This window comes from Salvia splendens, chromosome 15, assembly GCF_004379255.2.
Source record: "Salvia splendens isolate huo1 chromosome 15, SspV2, whole genome shotgun sequence".
NCBI lineage: Eukaryota > Viridiplantae > Streptophyta > Magnoliopsida > Lamiales > Lamiaceae > Salvia > Salvia splendens.
The window spans coordinates 25,818,585-25,839,489 of record NC_056046.1 but is presented as its reverse complement, the minus strand read 5'-3'; positions in this window follow the sequence as shown (position 1 = coordinate 25,839,489).

Sequence of the window (20,905 nt, the reverse complement as noted above, 5' to 3'; positions counted from 1 at the left end):
TCCCACCAGTGTACACAGCCTGATAGGGTTTGCGACCCTACTCAGACCCGAATTCGTTTCACAACACAGCCATATAGCCTAACGGAGTAAACTCATACGAACTAGGCATCAGACACACAATCTCATAATAAAAACAATATGGCATGACATAACACTTAAACCACCCTTATAACGCCACATAGCATTTTCGGAAAAGTAAAGAGGTTTGAAAAGAAAGCCCACCTCGATCGCTTAGCAAATTCACAACCCAACTTATAGCAACTCTCGATCCTCGAGTTCACGAGTACACAACACCCTTGTCAACGACAACAAAAGTCAGCCTTCCACAACAACATTTTACTATGCATGTCCTATCGTTTTCTCTCTCATCATTTTTCTCAAATTCTCCAACCCAACATACGTCACAAAGGTGTAAAGACACACGTAACACATTCCAACTTATCACATGTGATTTCAACATTTAAACACGTTCCTTGGACATACATGCATCATATAATACTTTTAAACTTGAAACTAGGTGTCATTTTAACAAGGCAGAAAACTGGCAGAACTGCGCAACCGTTTTGTAAAAATCACTATAAATTCACCCGACCTCATATGAAGCTAAATGTTGGTCACAATACAGGGGACACATTCAAGTTCATCCATGAAAATTTTCACACCGAAATCACGTCATTTAGTCAGTCATATCACATATTAAACTCTCTGGTCGGAACATACAATTTCTGACAGTACTGCGCAGTTCATTTGAAAAATTCACCATAAATTCATCCAAAGCCCAAAAAAGCCTGAAAACTTAACACGACTCAGAAGACACTTCAAATTTCCATCTAGTTCAAGAATCACATCAATCGGAGGTCATTTGGTCAGTCAAACAGAAAACGAAACATTCTTGGCGAGAACACGAGTTTCTGGCAGATTTGCGCAGTCAACTTCAAAAATTCATTAAAAATTCATTTTTCGATAAAAAGGGCTGAAATTTACACGAGACACAGAAAACACCTTGAAGTTTACTCAGTAAAATGTTCATATCAAAATTCGGCCGTTTGATAGGTCAATTACTCATCAGAAGCTACTGGTCGAACATCACAGATAAAAGACACACAATTTCTAAACTAGGGTTTCCTTCTCAATCATCCAAACACCAATTCTCATGCTTATAACACACAATCATGCTTGATAAGACTCTCTTAAACATGTTTGCACATAAACTTACATCATTCACCAAAGATTCAAATCGAACTTCACACAAATCAATTGAAAACACATATTTATCAAAGTTTCCAAGCAAACTCACTTTCCCCCCGATTAAATTTGCGATCTACGATTCCTACACCCACTACATGCATGTAGGATTCAAGAACATGGTTCAAATGAAAAGAATGAGGAAAAGTGAAGCCAATATACCTTCTTTGACAATTTAAAAGAATAAAATAGGCATGTGGGAGAGTGGAATTTTCGAAAATTCCATGTAGTGCACAACAAAGAATTTATTTGGTATTTACTTGGAGAATAAATTCATAACTTAGGAAATAAAAATAATGAATACAAGGGAACAATTAAATTAAATCTCCAAGTAGGAAATAAAGGAGGGGGCCGAAAATTGCTAACCAAGGAAATATCCCAACTCTCTATTTATTTTAGGTGAAGAAATATATTATAACATGATTTAATTGGATTAAATTCAAGGGAAGGGAGTCAATAAAGCACCAATTAAATCAAATGAAAATAATTCTTTCTCCTATAGGAGATTTTCGAAAACTCCCAAGGAAAATAAAATGGAGTTCGAATTTCATGTAGTACCATCTAGGGGTCATTTGGTTTGGATTTAATTTGGATAAGTATCCCAAAACAATTAATTTAATCCATGAAATGAAATACTATTCCAATAATTAAAAAGGGCCGAACATTCTGATGACTTGGCTCGAAAGATATAAATGCATGATCCTAATAATTATTTTCCCACATTGGAAAATATAAAAATTATCAACCACTTCATTCCACATCACCCATGATAATTATTTCACATAATTCACTTAATCACATAGGAACAAAAATTTCATAATTGAAATTCCAAATCAACTTATTAAATAAAAGTCACAAAATTTTGGGATGTTACATCCTTCCCCTCTTAACAGAAATTTCGTCCCGAAATTTGATCGTCTCACAAAAATAACTCGGGAAAATTTTCTTTCATTTTATCTTCTAACTCCCACGTGGCTTCCTCGGGACCATGGTGCTTCCACAACACCTTCACGGACGCTATCGATTTGTTTCGTAACTCTTGTACCTTCCGATCTAGGATTGATTCGGGCCTTTCCTCGTAGTTCATGTCGGGGGTTAGGATCACTTCCTCTTGATGAATCACATGCTTGGGGTCGAACACGTACTTGCGGAACTGCGACACATGGAACACGTTGTGCACGTTCCCAAAGCTGGGAGGTAACGCCAAACAATACGCTACAGGGCCTACTTCATCGATAATCTCGTACGGTCCTACAAAACGCGGTTTCAACGTGCCCTTCACTCCAAATCTCACAACTCCTCTCGTCGGGGACACCATCAAGAACACTTTGTCACCAACGTCGAATTTGATTTCCGTTCGACGCACGTCAGCATACGATTTCTGTCTATCCTGAGCTTCCTTGATCCTTGCACGGATTTGATGCACAATCAGGTCATTTCCTTTATTGCGTCGGGTCCTAACATCTTCCTCTCGCCAACTTCATCCCAATAAAGTGGGGATTGACACTTCCTGCCATACAAGGCTTCGTACGGGGCCATATCGATCGTCGCTTGATAGCTATTGTTGTAGGCGAACTCAACCAATGGTAGAACAATTTCCCAACTTTCCCCTCGATCTAGGACAATGGCTCGCAATATATCCTCAAGCGTCTGAATCGTCCTTTCTGACTGCCCATCCGATTGCGGGTGATAAGCAGTGCTGAAGTGCAATTGTGTGCCCAATTCTCGTTGCAAACTCATCCAAAACTTCGTTGTGAACTTCGTATCACGGTCGGACACAATAGTCTTTGGCACTCCATGCAAACGCACAATCCCATTCACGTACAGCTTTGCTAACTTGTCCGCGCCATAAGTAATCTTAATCGGTAAGAAGTGCGCGCTTTTCGTCAGTCGATCGATGATCACCCAAATTGTAGTGTTGCCCTTCTGTGACTTCGGCAAACCCGTCATGAAATCCATAGCCAGATGCTCCCACTTCCATTCGGGAATTTTGAGTGGTTGCAACTTCCCATATGGCCGTTGGTGCAAGGCCTTCACTTGTTGGCATGCTAGACATTGTTCCACGTATGATGCCACGTCTCCCTTCATTCCATTCCACCAAAATCTTTGCTTCAAATCCCGATACATCTTCGTGCTTTCGGGGTGAGCAGTGTAAGGTGTGTCGTGCGCTTCACTCAAAATCTCCTCCTTTAACGTCTCATCGCTCGGCACACACAATCGCCCATCGTACGTCAGGGCATTATCCGCCTCCTCGCTGTAATGATCCAGCTCCTCGGCTCTCACCTTTGCACGTAATTCCTCCAACTTTCCATCACGTCGCTGGGCTTCTATGAGCTTGGTTCTCAAATCTGGCTCAATCACTATAGACTCCAAGCTTGCCCCTACTGTCTCGGGTGCTTCCACTATTTCCAGACTCATCTTGGCGAACTCCTGAATCAACGCTTCCTCTTGCGTTAGGAAATAAGCCAGTTGAGGTTGGTTCTTCCTACTCAAGGCATCGGCGACCACGTTCGCCTTGCCCGGATGATAGTTAATACCACAGTCATAGTCCTTCACGACCTCTAACCAACGTCGTTGTCGCATGTTTAGCTCCCTCTGCTCGAAGAAATACTTGAGACTCTTGTGGTCCGTAGAGATTTTGCATCTCACTCCATAGAGATGGTGTCTCCAAATTTTCAATGCATGCACCACAGCTGCTAACTCCAAATCATGGGTCGAAAATTCAATTCATTCGGTCTCAACTGTCGGGAAGCATACGCTATCACCTTCCCATCTTGCATTAGCACACATCCTAGTCCTACTTTAGACACGTCCATATAGACGGCGAAGTCCTTGTCGGGTCGGGTACTGCTAGAACTGGTGTTGTAGTCAACTTCTCCTACAATAGTTGGAAGCTCGCCTCGCACTCTGGCGTCCAAACCACCTTAATTCCTTTCTTTAGTAGTTGCGTCATCGTTCTCGCAATCTTAGAGAATCCTTCAATAAATCATCGATAATATCTTGCCAATCCCAAGAAACTGCGGATTTCACTTGGCGTTCTCGGCGATTTCCAATTCTGCACGGCCTCGACCTTTGCTGGGAATTCCAGTTGCCGTCACAGTATGACTAAGAAAGTTCACTTGAGTCAACCAGAACTCACACTTACTGAACTTGGCATAAAGCTTCTCCTTTCGCAACGTTTCCAACACTGTTTGTAGATGCCATCTATGTTCCTCCTCGTTCTTCGAGTATACTAAAACATCATCGATGAAGACCAACACGAACTTGTCGAGATACTCGTGGAAGACTTGGTTCATCAAGCCCATGAAGACAGCTGGGGCGTTGGTCAGTCCAAATGGCATCACGACGAATTCATAATGGCCATAACGAGTGCGAAAAGCAGTCTTAGGCACATCCTCTCGTCGGACCTTTAGTTGATGATACCCTGATCTCAAATCCATTTTCGAGAATACGCCCGCTCCTCGAAGTTGGTCAAACACATCGTCGATCCTCGGCAATGGGTACTTATTCTTCAAGGTCATCTTGTTGAGCTCACGATAGTTGATGCACATCATCATCGTGCCATCCTTTTTCTTAAAGAACAACACTGGCGCTCCCCACGGTGACACACTGGGTCGAATAAAACCCAAGTCTAACAGTTCTTGCAACTGTATCTTCAACTCTGCCAACTCCTTAGGGGCCATTCGATATGGCGCCTTCGATACTGGCGCAGACCCTGGTTCCAAATCAATGGTGAACTCCACCTGTCTGTCGGGTGGCGGTCCTGGCAAAGCTTCGGGGAACACATCGAGAAAATCTCGCACTACTGCCACGTCTTCCACTTTCAACTCCTTCTTTTCCTCTCCAATTAAGTACACTAGATACGCCGGACGTCCCTTTCTTATCATAGTAGTTGCTTGCAAAGCGGAAATTATGGAGGTTCGTCGGTTCATGGAGATCCCGTACAAGGTAGTCGGTTCTTCGCCCGGGGCTTGAAAAGAAATCTGCCTCTCTTTACAGTAAATCGTTGCGTGGTTCTCGATAAGCCAATCCATTCCCAAGATTATGTCTACATTCTCCAAAGGCATAACGTGCAAAAGCCGAGCTACTACTCCTAACTCTCCTTACACAAACTTTAGTCAAACAGTCATAACTTGGATATGAACTGATGTTGAATTGTAACAATTAGTTATGATCATCCCCTCGGAGCTTGAAAGAACATAAGATAGATTATGAATATGGGATGGAATCAAATTAGTGTCAACTCTCATAGTAGGCTACCAAAAGATAATTCAGTTGTTCGACCAAATTTGAAAGGTCCACACATCAATGGATAATGACTTAAAGGGTTGAGGAAAAGAAATGATCAGTTGTATGAGGATTGAGAAATGTAGGCAGTTGTCACAAAGCGCTGATCATGGTTCAAGGAAAATCATAATATGGACTGACGGAATCACATCAATGGGTTCATAAGTTTATGAAAGGCAATCGAAGTCAAAGGGGCTATTGAAAACAAAAATCAAGTGGATTAAGTTTGTTAAGGCAAGGAACAAAATGTAGGCCTTAACTTCATTTTGTAGAAAGAAAGGTTCTATTATGGAAAGGATACATGAACTGAACCAAAAAGAATTTCACTCTGAAAGAAAGAACTTGACACAGACATGGTGACCAAATGAAAAGTTGAACAAAAGTTCCAAGAGAAATATCCCACAAAAAACATGTCTGCGAAACCTGATCGTATTGAAGGACATAACTGCAAGCAGTCTTAGGAATGAAGCTCAATAGTAAAGGCTCACAGAGTCAAAGTGTGGTCCGTATAAATAATAGGTCAAAGAAGACTACAATCAAACCAAGTGTCCAAAGTTATGAAGGCAATACCACTTTCCAAGAACTGAAAGTGAGTTATGACTCACTGGAGGAAAAGAAACAATATGCATCACTTGCAAGGGGTGAACGAAACAGGCTGTTAAATAGACAATGGCTCACGGCTATTTGAAAGGTCCTGAAAGATAACTTCTTATAATCCAAGTAAGAACTGTTAATTAGAATAGCTTGTTCCAGCTATTAAAGTCGCACCTCCTTGTTCATCTTTCGCAAGCCGAAACTGGTAACATCGCTCTAAGAACTGTGGATTCCACGCTGAGATTTTTCGTGTCATTGCCACTAATAACGATAGTTGAAAACCATATCTTCATAAAATTCTTTGCCTGTCATAATGACTATCCTCGTAGGACATGGTTATCATCCTCGTGCTCCTTAGCAGGGTATGGAGATCATCTCCATCGTGCTTCCACTTACGCAAGATTAAACTATACATATTTAAATCGCGAGTAGGATCGCTCGTCGTTGCATGAAAATACCTCTTAGCATCGGTTCTTCTTGTCTCGCACCTTGACTTAAGAGTTTGCCTAAACTCTCATATTCTCGTATGTTTCATTGCTCGGAAAAGCAATTGTTAAGTTTTCAACTTAGAACTACGATTCGCGCGGTCAACTAGGCTTATATTTTAGGTACTCTAAGTTCACAACACAATTCATCACCTCATAGATCATCATCTACTTCAATTTACGTCATTCATACATCAAGATAAACACACCACATTTTCACATCCCATAGCAAAACACTTTCGAACTTCACATTATATTCAAAACTTTTGAAACAATTTTCTTTACACTTTCACACTTTCCTAAAAATTTTCCACATCTCGCTTTTAAAAATAAAAGTTTTGACTCAAACTAAAACGTACTTTCACATCAACTTTCATCATCCGTATAAAACACTCCATAGAATAACGTATCATACTTCGCACCTCATAACATATATAACATCACACTTCCACAGCTCAATTTTCCAAACGAAGTAAAATTTTTTTGTCAAAACTCTTTTTTTTTTTTTGAACAATTCATAAACACAACGTTTTTCATTGATCAATAAATTTTCTCAAAGGAAAGAACTAACATATTTTCATTTAAAGTTCAAAGATTTTTTTTTTTTTTCAAAAAGTTCCAACAACTTTCCACAACATAACTATTTTTCCCACTAGAACAACTAGTCATTAATATTGCAAAACTCATAACACATTTGCATTCCAAACAAAACACTCATGCACTTCACATATATGTTTGAAACAACATTTTTAGATTACTCATCTTTTCTCAAAAAAATTTCAACATTCTCAAAACAACTCCTTAATTTCCATCTTTCATGTAAAACACACCATCTTCCCATAATCACATGCTTACGTCATAACACTTTCACACAAATAGCACATACTTAAGTCATCAGGCCAATCTTGCTCATGTCTCACATAATCATACCACAACAATATCACATTCAAACATACAACACGTTCTTAAATCATCTTCTCAATTCATGCTCATATTCCACATGTTCACACTATCACAATATTGTTTTCACCCATAATACACGCGTTTAAATCATCATGCTCACATTCAACATATGTATGTCATCATATCATTTATTCTCGAATTTCAACATGAAAATAACATCACATCATCACGTAATTACATGCTCATGCATTCTTTTGCCCAAAACATCCTCATCATATCGTGAATTTTATACGTTGTTCACACATTTCATCAACAACTTAAAACATACCTCACTTTCCTTGGTTGAGCGTGATGCTTTGGATGTTGAGCCTTCGTGACACTTCTAGTCAATAAGGGTTCATTAATCTAGACTTAAGGTAAAAGAAGACCAGAGCGAAAGAACGAAGCTCTGATACCACTCTGTCACGACCGCCCATACCAGGGGTATCACAAACGCGACGATCGTGATCGACATGCATGGACAACAGTTTAAAAGAACAACTTAAGACTTAAAGAAAGAAAACAACTTAGTTTAAAGAAGTTTAAGATCTTTTTTTTTTGAAAAGACGTAAAGAAACATACTTTCAGAAAGGGCACCGGAAAAATTTGACTTAAGAGATACAACTATATATAAAAAAACTAAGGTAAAACGAACATTTAACTTAAATCTCGGAAAACACCATTTTCAGAAAGACAACGTAAACACTCGTTTAAACCTAACACCACCATACATGTTCAAACACAACACGAAAAGATTAAGGTCTTAAGACATAATTTAAAACATAGCAGCGGATAAATAAGGTTCAGGGAGAGTCAAGGATCACGCCTATGTGTGACGACACAACGTATCCTAGGGTCTTTAGCCAGCTCAACATCCACCGCAACATCCCGTTCAACCTGCACATAAGAAAAATAATATGCAGGGCTGAGTACTTGTTGTACTCAATGGGCTCATGCCGAAAATATTTTAATAAGTTATGTCATCCATACCAGTGATCTCGAGTTTTAAGTAGTAAGAAAAATATCACGAGAAACACAAAAATTCAAGTCTGGCCAGACAATTTATCTCCCCATTTTTCACATCAATCCGTCAATCACATCACAGTGCGACGAAAGTGTGGCCACACTATTCGCCCACGAGACCGGCCGACTAGCAAGGACGGCTCACGATCCCACCAGTGTACACAGCCTGATAGGGTTTGCGACCCTACTCAGACCCGAATTCGTTTCACAACACAGCCATATAGCCTAACGGAGTAAACTCATACGAACTAGGCATCAGGCACACAATCTCATAATAAAAACAACATGGCATGACATAACAGTTAAACCACCCTTATAACGCCACATAGCATTTTCGGAAAAGTAAAGAGGTTTGAAAAGAAAGCTCACCTCGATCGCTTAGCAAATTCACAACCCAACTTATAGCAACTCTCGATCCTCGAGTTCATGAGTACACAACACCCTTGTCAACGACAACACAAGTCAGCCTTCCACAACAACATTTTACTATGCATGTCCTATCGTTTTCTCTCTCATCGTTTTTCTCAAATTCCCCAACCCAACATACGTCACAAAGGTGTAAAGACACACGTAACACATTCCAACTTATCACAAGTGATTTCAACATTTAAACACGTTCTTTGGACATACATGCATCATATAATACTTTTAAACTTGAAACTATGTGTCATTTTAACAAGGCAGAAAACTGGCAGAACTGCGCGACCGTTTTGTAAAAATCACTATAAAGTCACCCGACCTCATATGAAGCTAACTTTTGGTCACCATACAGGGGACACATTCAAGTTCATCCATGCAAATTTTCACATCAAAATCACGTCATTTAGTCAGTCATATCATATATTAAACACTCTGGTCGGAACATACAATTTCTGACAATACTGCGAAGTTCATTTGAAAAATTCACCATAAACTCATCCAATGCCCAAAAAGGCTTAAAATATAACACGACTCAGAAGACACTTCAAATTTCCATCTAGTTCAAGAATCACATCAATCGGAGGTCATTTGGTCAGTCAAACAGAAAACGAAACATTCTTGGCGAGAACATGAGTTTCTGGCAGATTTGCGCAGTCAACTTCAAAAATTTATTAAAAATTCATATTTCGATAAAAAGGGCTGAAATTCACACGAGACACAGGAAACACCTTGCAGTTTACTCAGTAAAATTTTCATATCAAAATTCGGCCGTTTGATAGGTCAATTACTCATCAGAAGCTACTGGTCGAACATCACAGATAACAGACACACAATTTCTAAATTAGGGTTTCCTTCTCAATCATCCAAACACCAATTCTCATGCTTATAACACACAATCATGCTTGATAAGACTCTCTTAAACATGTTTGCACATAAACTTACATCATTCACCAAAGATTCAAATCGAACTTCACACAAATCAATTGAAAACGCATATTTATCAAAGTTTCCAAGCAAACTCACTTTCCCCCTGATTAAATTTGTGATCTACGATTCCTACACCCACTACATGCATGTAGGATTCAAGAACATGGTTCAAATGAAAAGAATGAGGAAAAGTGAAGCCAATATACCTTCTTTGACAAAACGAATCGGTAGAACCAAGAAACGATGTGATTCGTCGGAGATTCTTGAAAATAACTTCAACGGATTGTAAGAACAAGAGTTGGATGGAGGATTTTTGGAGATGGGAGTGTGGAAGATGAAAAACGTGTGGGAGAGGGAGAGAAGAGAGGGGGCGAAATTTTTGAGGTGAATGGGGGCTAGGGTTTGATTATTTGCTATTTATTTGTTAGGTTTAATCCATGGGTAAATTCAATAAAGGAATTGTGGGGGAAATAAAATATAGGCTAATGAATAAAAATCCCACAATTTAAAAGAATAAAATAGGCATGTGGGAGAGTGGAATTTTCGAAAATTCCATGTAGTGCACAACAAAGAATTTATTTGGTATTTACTTGGAGAATAAATTCATAACTTAGGAAATAAAAATAATGAATACAAGGGAACAATTAAATTAAATCTCCAAGTAGGAAATAAAGGAGGGGGCCGAAAATTGCTAACCAAGGAAATATCCCAACTCTCTATTTATTTTAGGTGAAGAAATATATTATAACATGATTTAATTGGATTAAATTCAAAGGAAGGGAGTCAATAAAGCACCAATTAAATCAAATGAAAATAATTCTTTCTCATATAGGAGATTTTCGAAAACTCCCAAGGAAAATAAAATGGAGTTCGAATTTCATGTAGTACCATCTAGGGTCATTTGGTTTGGATTTAATTTGGATAAGTATCCCAAAACAATTAATTTAATCCATGAAATGAAATACTATTCCGATAATTAAAAAGGGCCGAACATTCTGATGACTTGGCTCGAAAGATATAAATGCATGATCCTAATAATTATTTCCCCACATTGGAAAATATAAAAACTATCAACCACTTCATTCCACATCACCCATGATAATTATTTCACACAATTCACTTAATCACATAGGAACAAAAATTTCATAATTGAAATTCCAAATCAACTTATTAAATAAAAGTCACAAAATTTTGGGATGTTACATATATAACGTAATGGCATTGAAGATAATATCATTTTTGTCAATAGAGTAAAATAATCATTGTTGTATCGTGGAAGTTCATTTATAGCATAATAATTGTTTTTATTTGGGTTTACTTGGCCAACAAGTAAACCATTTCAAACCAATTGACCTACAAACTTTCATTGTACGATCTTTGTTAGCTAATAGCTCAAAGATAGGAACATTTTGGTTGATATAACATCATAGTAGTCATTATCTCTTAAAAGCTTATTTCATAAGATCGCTCTAATAAATGTGTTTACTTGGCTGGCCAACAAGCAAACCTTTTAAATTAAAATTGTCCACGCACACACATTTTGTCAATGGTAAGGCGGCTAGGAGGATATGGAGCCATTTTGCAAGATGGTTCCCTCGGGTGGCCCCGTTTGGAGAGGTTGGAGAAAACCTGGAGATGAGGGTTAGGTGGTGGCAAAGGCACCTGGGCTTTAACTCGAGCAATCACTTGTCTGTAATCCTGCCTTGCTTAATCCTATGGTTTATATGGACTGAGCGAAATGAAAATGTGCATAGAGATAAGGTGTTTGAGGTGGAGAATGTGATTAGAAGGGTCAACGAGAGGTTGAGGCACCTGGTCCTAGCCAAGCTTTTAGGCCCTGACCAATGGAAGGGGTGTAGGCCGCAGCTAGATGTGATGACAGACTTGGGCTGGGAGGTTCGCAGGAAGAAGGTGGGCAAGGTTCAATGGAGGCCTCCGGATCCTTTGTGGATCAAAGTCAATATGGATGGTGCTTTCCGGCAGTCAGCTCAGTCGGCGGGTGGTGGAGGTGTAGTTAGAGATAATGATGGGGAGATCATTGCCGCCTTTGCTGCTGATCTGGAAGTCGGGTCGGGGTTGGAGGCTGAAGCCATGGCATTACTGATAGGTGTGTGGCTTGCGAAGCAACATGGCAACCGCAATTGGATTGAGTCAGATTCGGAAACATTGGTCAGGTGGCTTCACACAAGTCAACTTGGCCCGGCTGAAATATGTAATGTATTGGCTAAAGTAAGGAATGAACTGGAGGGTAGTATTTGGAGAATCTCCCATATTTTTAGAGAAGGGAATAAGGCAGCAGATTTTCTTGCAGGCATGAGCCTGCAGGCTGATGCGAGTCAGTACTATACAAGGGGCTCAACGCCAGCTCGTGTAAAGGCTTTATGCAGATTGGAGCAATTGGGAATGCCAAATTTCCGGTTCTGAAGCTGCGAGGGGAGATGGAGTTTGCTGTGTAGATGTTTAAAGGCTGGCAGAAACAATAATTTTTTCTAATGTTGCAGGGGGTTCAAAGCTTCGCAGGTGCAGATGTGGGTTTGCTGGTGAAGGAGCGCAGTGTTGGCCCGGGGGCAGGTGGACAGGAGTTTATCTGCTGCTGGTTCAAGCACAGGATCAGATGGTATTGGAGTTCTATCGGAGGAGAAGAGAGAATATACAAGAAATTCGGCCCCCCTTGTGTTAGGGCCTGGTGCAGATTAGACTAGCTTGGTCTCCCCAATTCCAAGTTTTGATCGTGGGTACTGGTGTTGCCTTTGGATAATATGGAGTGTAATGATGGCTCGGGAGAGGATGGACAGGAGTGTTTCGGCTGGTTCAGGCACAGGCTCACACAGGTGGACCAGATGGCTTCTTGCTTCGAATTTGATAGCTTGTTTACAGTTTTTCCTTTGCTTTGTTGAAAGTAGTATGTTGCCTTTGTGTGACTGTCCACTTTTGGGATAGTTGGTGTATAAACTTTTTGTTTGATAATATATATGGGATGAGGGACCTACTCAACCCTCCACCGTGAAGGTGTTCGATTAAAAAAAAACAAACCATTTCGTTCCAAATGAATTACAAACTTTGATTTTACGATCATTGTTAGGTAATAGCGCCAAGTGAGGAACATTTTGGTTGATATAATATCATAGTAGTCATCATATCATAAAAGTTTTTTCAGAAGATCGCTCTAATATATACCTGGCCAACAAGCAAATCTTTTGAATCAATGACATGATCATTTTGGACATTAGAGCATAATATTCATCGTTGCCTCGTCGAATTTCATTTAAAGCTTAACTATTTATATTTGGGATACTTGGCCAACAAACAAACCATTTCGTTCCAAATGAATTACAAACTTTGATTTTACGATCTCTGTTACGCAATAGCATCAAGATATTATCATTTTGGTCGATATAACATCATAGTAGTTATCATATCTTAAAAGTTTGTTTCATAAGATAGCTTTAATATTTGCGTTTGCTAGGCTAACAATCAAACCGTTTGAATAAAAATTGCCCACGCACATGCATAGTGTGATGTATATAACGTAATGGCTTTGAAGACATTATCCTTTTGGTCAATAGAGTATAATAATCATTGTTGTATCGTGGAAGTTCAATTATAGCATAATAAATGTTTATATTTGGTTTACTTGTCAAGGCTGTTAGATCGACTCATACTTGGGCGTAAGGACATGATGTATCGTACGGCAAGGTACACTATGGGGATCTCGCACTTGGCATATGCCGATGATATTATGATTTTCTCACAGGCCAAGAGCTCTTCTATCCTACAAATATTGGAGTGCTTGAAACACTACATGGAGGTTTCTGGACAGAGAGTTAACGTGGGAAAGAGCTGCTTCTACTTGGATAAAAAACATCAGGCCTGGGCTAGAGAAGTGAGGGAGGTCAGTGGGTTCCAACAGGGAAACCTTCCTTTTGTTTACTTGGGAGTGCCAATCTTTAGGGGGCGGAAGAAAACAAGCCTGTTCTTGTTCATTCGTGACAAGATCTCGGCAAGAATTCACAGTTGGGGCCACAAGCATAGTAGTCATCATCTCGGCAAGAATTCACATTTTGGTTGATATAACATCATAGTAGTCATCATCTCTTAAAAGCTTATTTCATAAGATCACTCTAATAAATGTGTTTACTTTGCCAACAAGCAATCCTTTTGAATTGAAATTGTCCACACACACAAATTTTGTGATGTCTGTAATGTAATGAAATCGATGACAAGATCATTTTGGTTATTAGAGCATAATAATCATCGTTGCCTCGTTGAAGTTCGTTTAAAGCTTAACTCTTTATATTTGGGCTACTTGGCTAACAGTCAAACCGTTTGAATCAAAATTGCCTACACACATGCATAATGTGATGCATATAATGTAATTACATTGAAGACGATGTCATTTTGGTCAATAGAGTATAATAATCATTGTTGTATCGTGGAAGTTCATTTATAGCATAATTGTTTATATTTAGGTTTAATTGGCCAACAAGTAAACCATTTCAATCCTATCTATAGTGGCAAGGAGCTTAGACAATATTGCATGAGGTGCCGAGTTCGAGCCCTCTTGACATCAGTTGTAATTTTCTCCTATCTATAGTATAGGAGTTTATTTATAATTTCCTCCGTTATATAGGAGTTAATTTTAAAAAAAAGTAAACCATTTCAATCCAGTTAACCTACAAACTTTTATAGTACGATCTTTGTTAGCTAATAGCTCCAGGATAAGAACATTTTGGTTGATATAACATCATAGACTCGTCATCTCTTAACAACTTATTTCATAAGATAGCTCTAATATATGTGTTTACTTGGCCAACAAGCAAACCCTCTGAATTGAAATTGCCCACACACACACATTTTGTGATGTCTGTAATGTAATGGAATCGATGACAAGATCATTTTGGTCAATAGAACATAATAATCATTGTTGTATAGTGGAAATTTATTAAGCTTTCTCTATCTAGAGAAGATTCTCTCTAGCCGTTCTCACACACTCACACACACAGCCCTCTTCTCGGTCGCACCACCCACCGCACCCCCATCTCCGACATCCTATCTGCCGCCCTCCGGCTTACCTTCTCCTCCCATCAACCCATACCAAAACATCACACCTACCTCGGAACCTCAACGAAATATGGAAGATCCGGGGGACAAGTCCCCCTCGCCTCCTCAACCACCCCCAAGTCCCTCTTCCACCCCTATATACACCACCAGAAAAGGGGTCCTCTGAAAGCAAGCTGCGAGAATGAAAATGGGGAGGTCGCTTTCTCCGCATTTTCTAGCAAGTAGCACCTCAAAACTACCGTCTAACGGTCGGAAAATGCTGACGACCATTTCCAAAACCAGAGCCATCCGGCAATAGCTAATCCACGGCTCATTCTCCGACATCCAAAAACCACCAGGGGACAAAGGTTCTGCAGCAAAACAACAAGATGGGAAGAAAAAGGGTAAAGGGAAAAGCAAGACGAATAATAGTAAAGTCCAAAACGGTGAAGGCTCGACCGAATAAAAAGATGTAGAAGAAGACTCATTCGAGAATTGCTTAGAGGAAGAAGCAGTGTCGGTGTCGGGCGTAGGCGTCAACCACGCGGATGTGCTGATGCTAGAAGAAACGCACAATACGAACTGCTTGGATGAGCAGCTAATAGTCAACCCAACCTCACCGGCAATTGAGGAACAAGGTCCGACACCGGCTATCATGGGATCAGGTGAGTCAGATGCTTTGTTGACCGTTGTTAGGTTGAATAAGAAGACAAATGTCGCATCCCCAAAAGCTGGATACAAACAAAATGCTGAGGGGGAATATACAAAGGGTATCTTTGTTGAGGAACAAAGCATACAAACAAATGTGCTTTTGGAAACTTAACAACACATTTCACATAATATGGAAAGAGGATAAGATATCTTCCTTGACTCACCTCATGTTAGAGGAGACCTAGAATCCGACTCATCTAGGGAACTAGATGCTGCGCAACCACTCCAACCGCCGAGCATACTACACCGAAACCTCAGCGCCGGACCCAGGTCGGAAAACAGGGGAGGTCAAACCGACTATGAGATCAATTTTCCACCGCTAAAGGAAAATTGCCCTGCAACCCCCTGACCCAACCTCTTGAAGGTGAATCAAAGAAACCATAGGAACGAGCACGAGGAAAGCAACACCATTGCTCAAAACATGGACCTCGACAGCATTCCGGCTAAGCTGCCAGAGGCAGCAGATGACAAAAACAAAGAGTTGAACAACAACGAAAAGATAAAACCACCCAATGCGTGGTTGAATGGGAACAAAAACAGATTTATCACCAGCCTCAATCCAACCGCTGCGAAGCCGTTAGCGGTAGAACACTTAGCCTTTGATCTGGACATGCTCAAACCGCTAGGAGAGGCGGGAGAGACCGAAGGAATCCCTATGATTTCATTCACGACGGCAGACACAGAATTCCTAACAGAGCGACTGGGGTACATAGTGTTAGGTATGTTTTCACACTCAATACCTACTGCATTTCATATTCAAAAGGCACTAGGCAACATCAAGTTCACCGGTGATTTCTCATAGCAATACTTAAATGCGAAGCACATCATTATCCAATTTACAAAGATGGCAGACTACGGTAGAATATTGAACGGTCCGAGCGGGGCACCTGTGTGGTACATTGATAGACACCCTATGCGGGTGTTTAAGTGGACAACGGAGTTCGATCCCTTCTTTGAATGTCCCATCGCTGCAGTTTGGTGTAACTTGATCAGACTGCCGATACATCTGTATGAACATTCGGCCTTCTTTGCGATCGGGAAGCTTCTTGGTAACCCCTACAAGTGGATCGTGCAACAACAAACCAATCACGACTTTCATTCGCGTGCATCTGCGTCGAGATCGACATCTCGAAGAAGCCTATTGAAGAGATCATGTTGGATTTAGCTGGGAGAGAAATCCACCAGAAGGTAACATGGGATAGAATTCCACTATACTATGAAGATTGCCATCATGTTGGTCACTCTAAAGAGACATGTTACGCAAACGGAAAAGGCAGCAAACCGGAAAGGAAAAACTATACAAATGAACGAACTGAGATGAAAGTAGGGTGCAACCGGCATGTAAAATAGAGTAACAATGAGACGAACCCAAGAGCGCCTAGACAATCAGAAGCTCAACCTCCGACTATTATCTCTCACAATCCGTGTGACATCTTGGAGGCTATCACAGTGACGGTACAGAATATCTCTGAAGTCGAAGGCCCTCACTCAACCATAGCAAAAATCCCCCTAGTTATAAGAGAGATCAGAGCATAACAGAGGAGGGGGAATTCCAGCCGGTTACAAGAAGAAAAAGGAAACAAAATAGAATATCTTCGACCTCGCCACATCGAAACCTAGCCAGGCAACATCAAGACAAGATTAGACAATGCTCGCTCTCACCAGGGGCAACCAGGAACATAGTCGAAGGGACGAGGGAAGAATAAAGTCTCATGGGGCGGACACTTTTGCAGAGGTCACAACAACTTTCCCTGGCGTCTAACTACCCTTACCAACGGGAAAAATGAGGCTTTGATGCGGAATCTTTCGAAGAGGTCATGAACTCTGAGATTATTTCAGAAGATATGGACACAAGAGAGAGATAAGCTAGTTGAGGGGCCAGCCGCATTCGAATTGATTGATGATACAGAACATAAGAGACTGAGGTTGACGTCCTTAGGACAGATCCTATAATATTTCCATGTCAACCAACTTCATGATTGAGCGCTCGGGGGTGTCGCAAACGCAGGTATCTTGAGCACCCTAAAACACCTGATCAAAACTTATAGATTAGCCTTTGTGGCAATTATCGAGCCACTGATTCCCCCTCAACCCAACTCTCTAAACAACCGGCTGGGATTGGTGTTCAAGGTGTAGGGGTTTTGGTGCGCCTTGCACAGCGGAAGACTTGTACAAAACAAATAAATCAGACGTAGGATCTATTTGACAGATTATGAGATTAAACAATTCACGTGTTAACACAGAATTGCATGCTAGAACGCAAATAATTCATGCTTAAAGAATATAAATCCTAAATAATGAATTCTACGGTTTAGAGTTACCGATTTGATTCTCCAAGGAATCGTCGATTGCTCGCGCCTTCTCCATGATGATCTTCAATACTAGACCACAGATTTTCTGACTGGTGTCCCGAACTGTATTCCGACATCAGGGTGGACTGATCTTATCGAAACACTAGGACTCGAATAAAGAAGACAGAACTTTCTCACGGAGGAAGAGCTGAGAGAAATTTTCGTCCCCTACACTATAGAGAGAGAGATGAAATTTCCTCATCAAAAAATTGTGTTTTCTTTCTCTTTTATTCTGCTATTTATAATAGTTCATATTGGGCTCAGTCAGGGATCTATGGAAGGTTTTGGATATGGGCTTCCCTAATTAGCTTTTTACTAATTAAATTGAACCCACAATTTAATACAAGATTATATTGGAATATTACGAGCAACCACTACAGAAGTAATATTGAACGCCCCATCCAAATCCGAAATTATAAGTATTCTGGGTTTCCATTTTGTTTATTATTTATTTCCCGCGCTTGAGATATAAATGTTCATTAATTAATTAAAGTCTGTTATGGACTTAATTAATTAACATCTTATTAATTCCAAGAGTAGGCTTAGCAAGAAACACTTATTTATTATTCATAGAGTAATTAAACTCCAACTGGCCAGTTTCCGAATAATAAAATAGTGTTCAAGCTCCTCTTGAGGACATTATCAAACGAGACTCACCTCGCGCACGATTCAACATAATAGCAATCCTAGCACCGCTAGATAATGATCACCAATACCCAATATACATGGATCGTTGGGTGACGAAAAACCCGCACCTTTGGTAAGTCAAAGTAGTAGATACTCAATGTTGTATGCTCAATGCTAACGTATGTAGATTAATAAATTAATTATCAAGACCTCGTCTTTCAGCAGATAGCATAAAGACTCGTCTTGTTGTTAGATCCATTCAGTGCTATACCATACCAATGTCATCTTATTTCAATAAGGCTTAGAAATAATCGGACTGACATTGCAACCTTTCACGATAGGTAGCCAAAGCCTATCTAGGTTGTGAAATTCTTCTTTTCTTTTGCAAAGCATTGCTTAGAACCGACAGTAGTACCTTAAAGTGAGCTCAGCCCACGACCAGTCTACTAAGCAAAAGACTTAGGCTTTGTTTACTTCTTATGCATTTAAATGTTTATAAAACATCTTATAAACGCACAAGCAAACACAATGTAATAATATATTGATTCTATTCGTGCAAACGGCTAGAATGATACTGAATCAGGATAAAAGTGGATTGTAGAGTTTTTCCGTACACAAGCAAGATTCTATTCGTGCGAACTCGATTCTATTCGTGCGAACTCGTTCGAAACATGCTTTTCAGTATACTAAACCTAACAATCTCCCACTTATACTCAAAACATGCTTTCGAGTATACCCACTGCCAAAAACCCTCCCACTTATACACAAAGCAGGTCTTGGAACTTGATATATCGAACTACCATTCATTTCACATCATGTTTGAAACATGTTGCCACAAAGGCATTTTCTGTGAAAAATCAGCTTGGTTGTTCTCTGATAATATCTCTTCCACTACTATGTCTTTGCTGCGTACTAGATCTTTAATTAATTTCATCTCTCTATGTGAATTCTTAGCTTATGATCTTGTTTGTCCCTTGAGTTAGCCTTTGCTAGAGTAAAATTACTCATAGGCATACTCAAACTTACGATCAAAGCTACTAGGAGGATACTCCTAATGTAAACACATATAATGAGGATGACTTACTCGAACACTGATTAGTCATAAGACTTAGTCAGTGTAACCCCAAGGACATTACATGAATGACTGGTAACCTCATAGGCATACTCAAACTTACGATCAAAGCTACTAGGAGGATACTCCTAATGTAAACACATATAATGAGGATGACTTTTCTCAAGTACTATGGTATATCCATTACCTCATTCAAAGTCCTTTGCCATAGTTAATATGATATATACTTGCTATGCAAAAGCACAATTAATATCAAACTTAGTACACATCATAGCATACATGAGACATCTATCTGCAGAACTAGTCTCATTCTTCTTGTTCTCACTAAGTGTCAAACGACACTTGACTAGAGACAAGACAATTCCATCTTGAATGGTAAAAACATTTTCATGGAATCTCCAATGCTGAAATGTTCCAAGCTATGTATAGATATAGGATTCCTAAGAGAATCTCAACATTCTTTCTAGCAATCTTAAAGAATTAGATGCTTAGAATGTAATTAGTTTCTCTTAAATCCTTTATCTTAAACTGGGTAGACAACCAGTTTCCTACACTAGATGCCAATCTTAGTTGTTTGCAACTTTTATAGATTTCATCATCGTAGAGTACCAATAATACCATATTTATTGCATTTTCAACTTCCTTGTGCTTACAAACACACTTAAAGGGCACATGTCGAATTCCAAACATTTGAAAATCTCGCTAAAACACATACTCTGATTTAGATGCATGCCTAAGACCATAAAGGTCTTCATTAGCTTCCAATCATGTGTTTCTTGCCCTTTATTACATACCCATTAGGATGTTCCATGTAGATGATTTCCTCAAGACTTCTATTAATAGAAAGATATCTTGACAATCATAATACATACATTCTAATTTATGTAAGTTCTGGTAGACAGTAGGATCGAACAAATCTTGGCACAACGGCAGTGAGAAGATGATATTTCTCTTTGGGCATAGCCCATTGTCACTGTCTAGCCATTTGAGATCCATATTTACACTTGCAATTATACTAGCTCCCACTGACTGACACAGCCTGTAGGTAGTATTGCAAGTCTTGTAAAACATGTCTATCTAAGATTGTAGTTTGGAATCTATCACCTTTTCAAGGATGAATATCCAAATGAACCAAATTAAAGGGATTATGTTCAAGTTAATCTAAGACCGAGTCTTGCGAC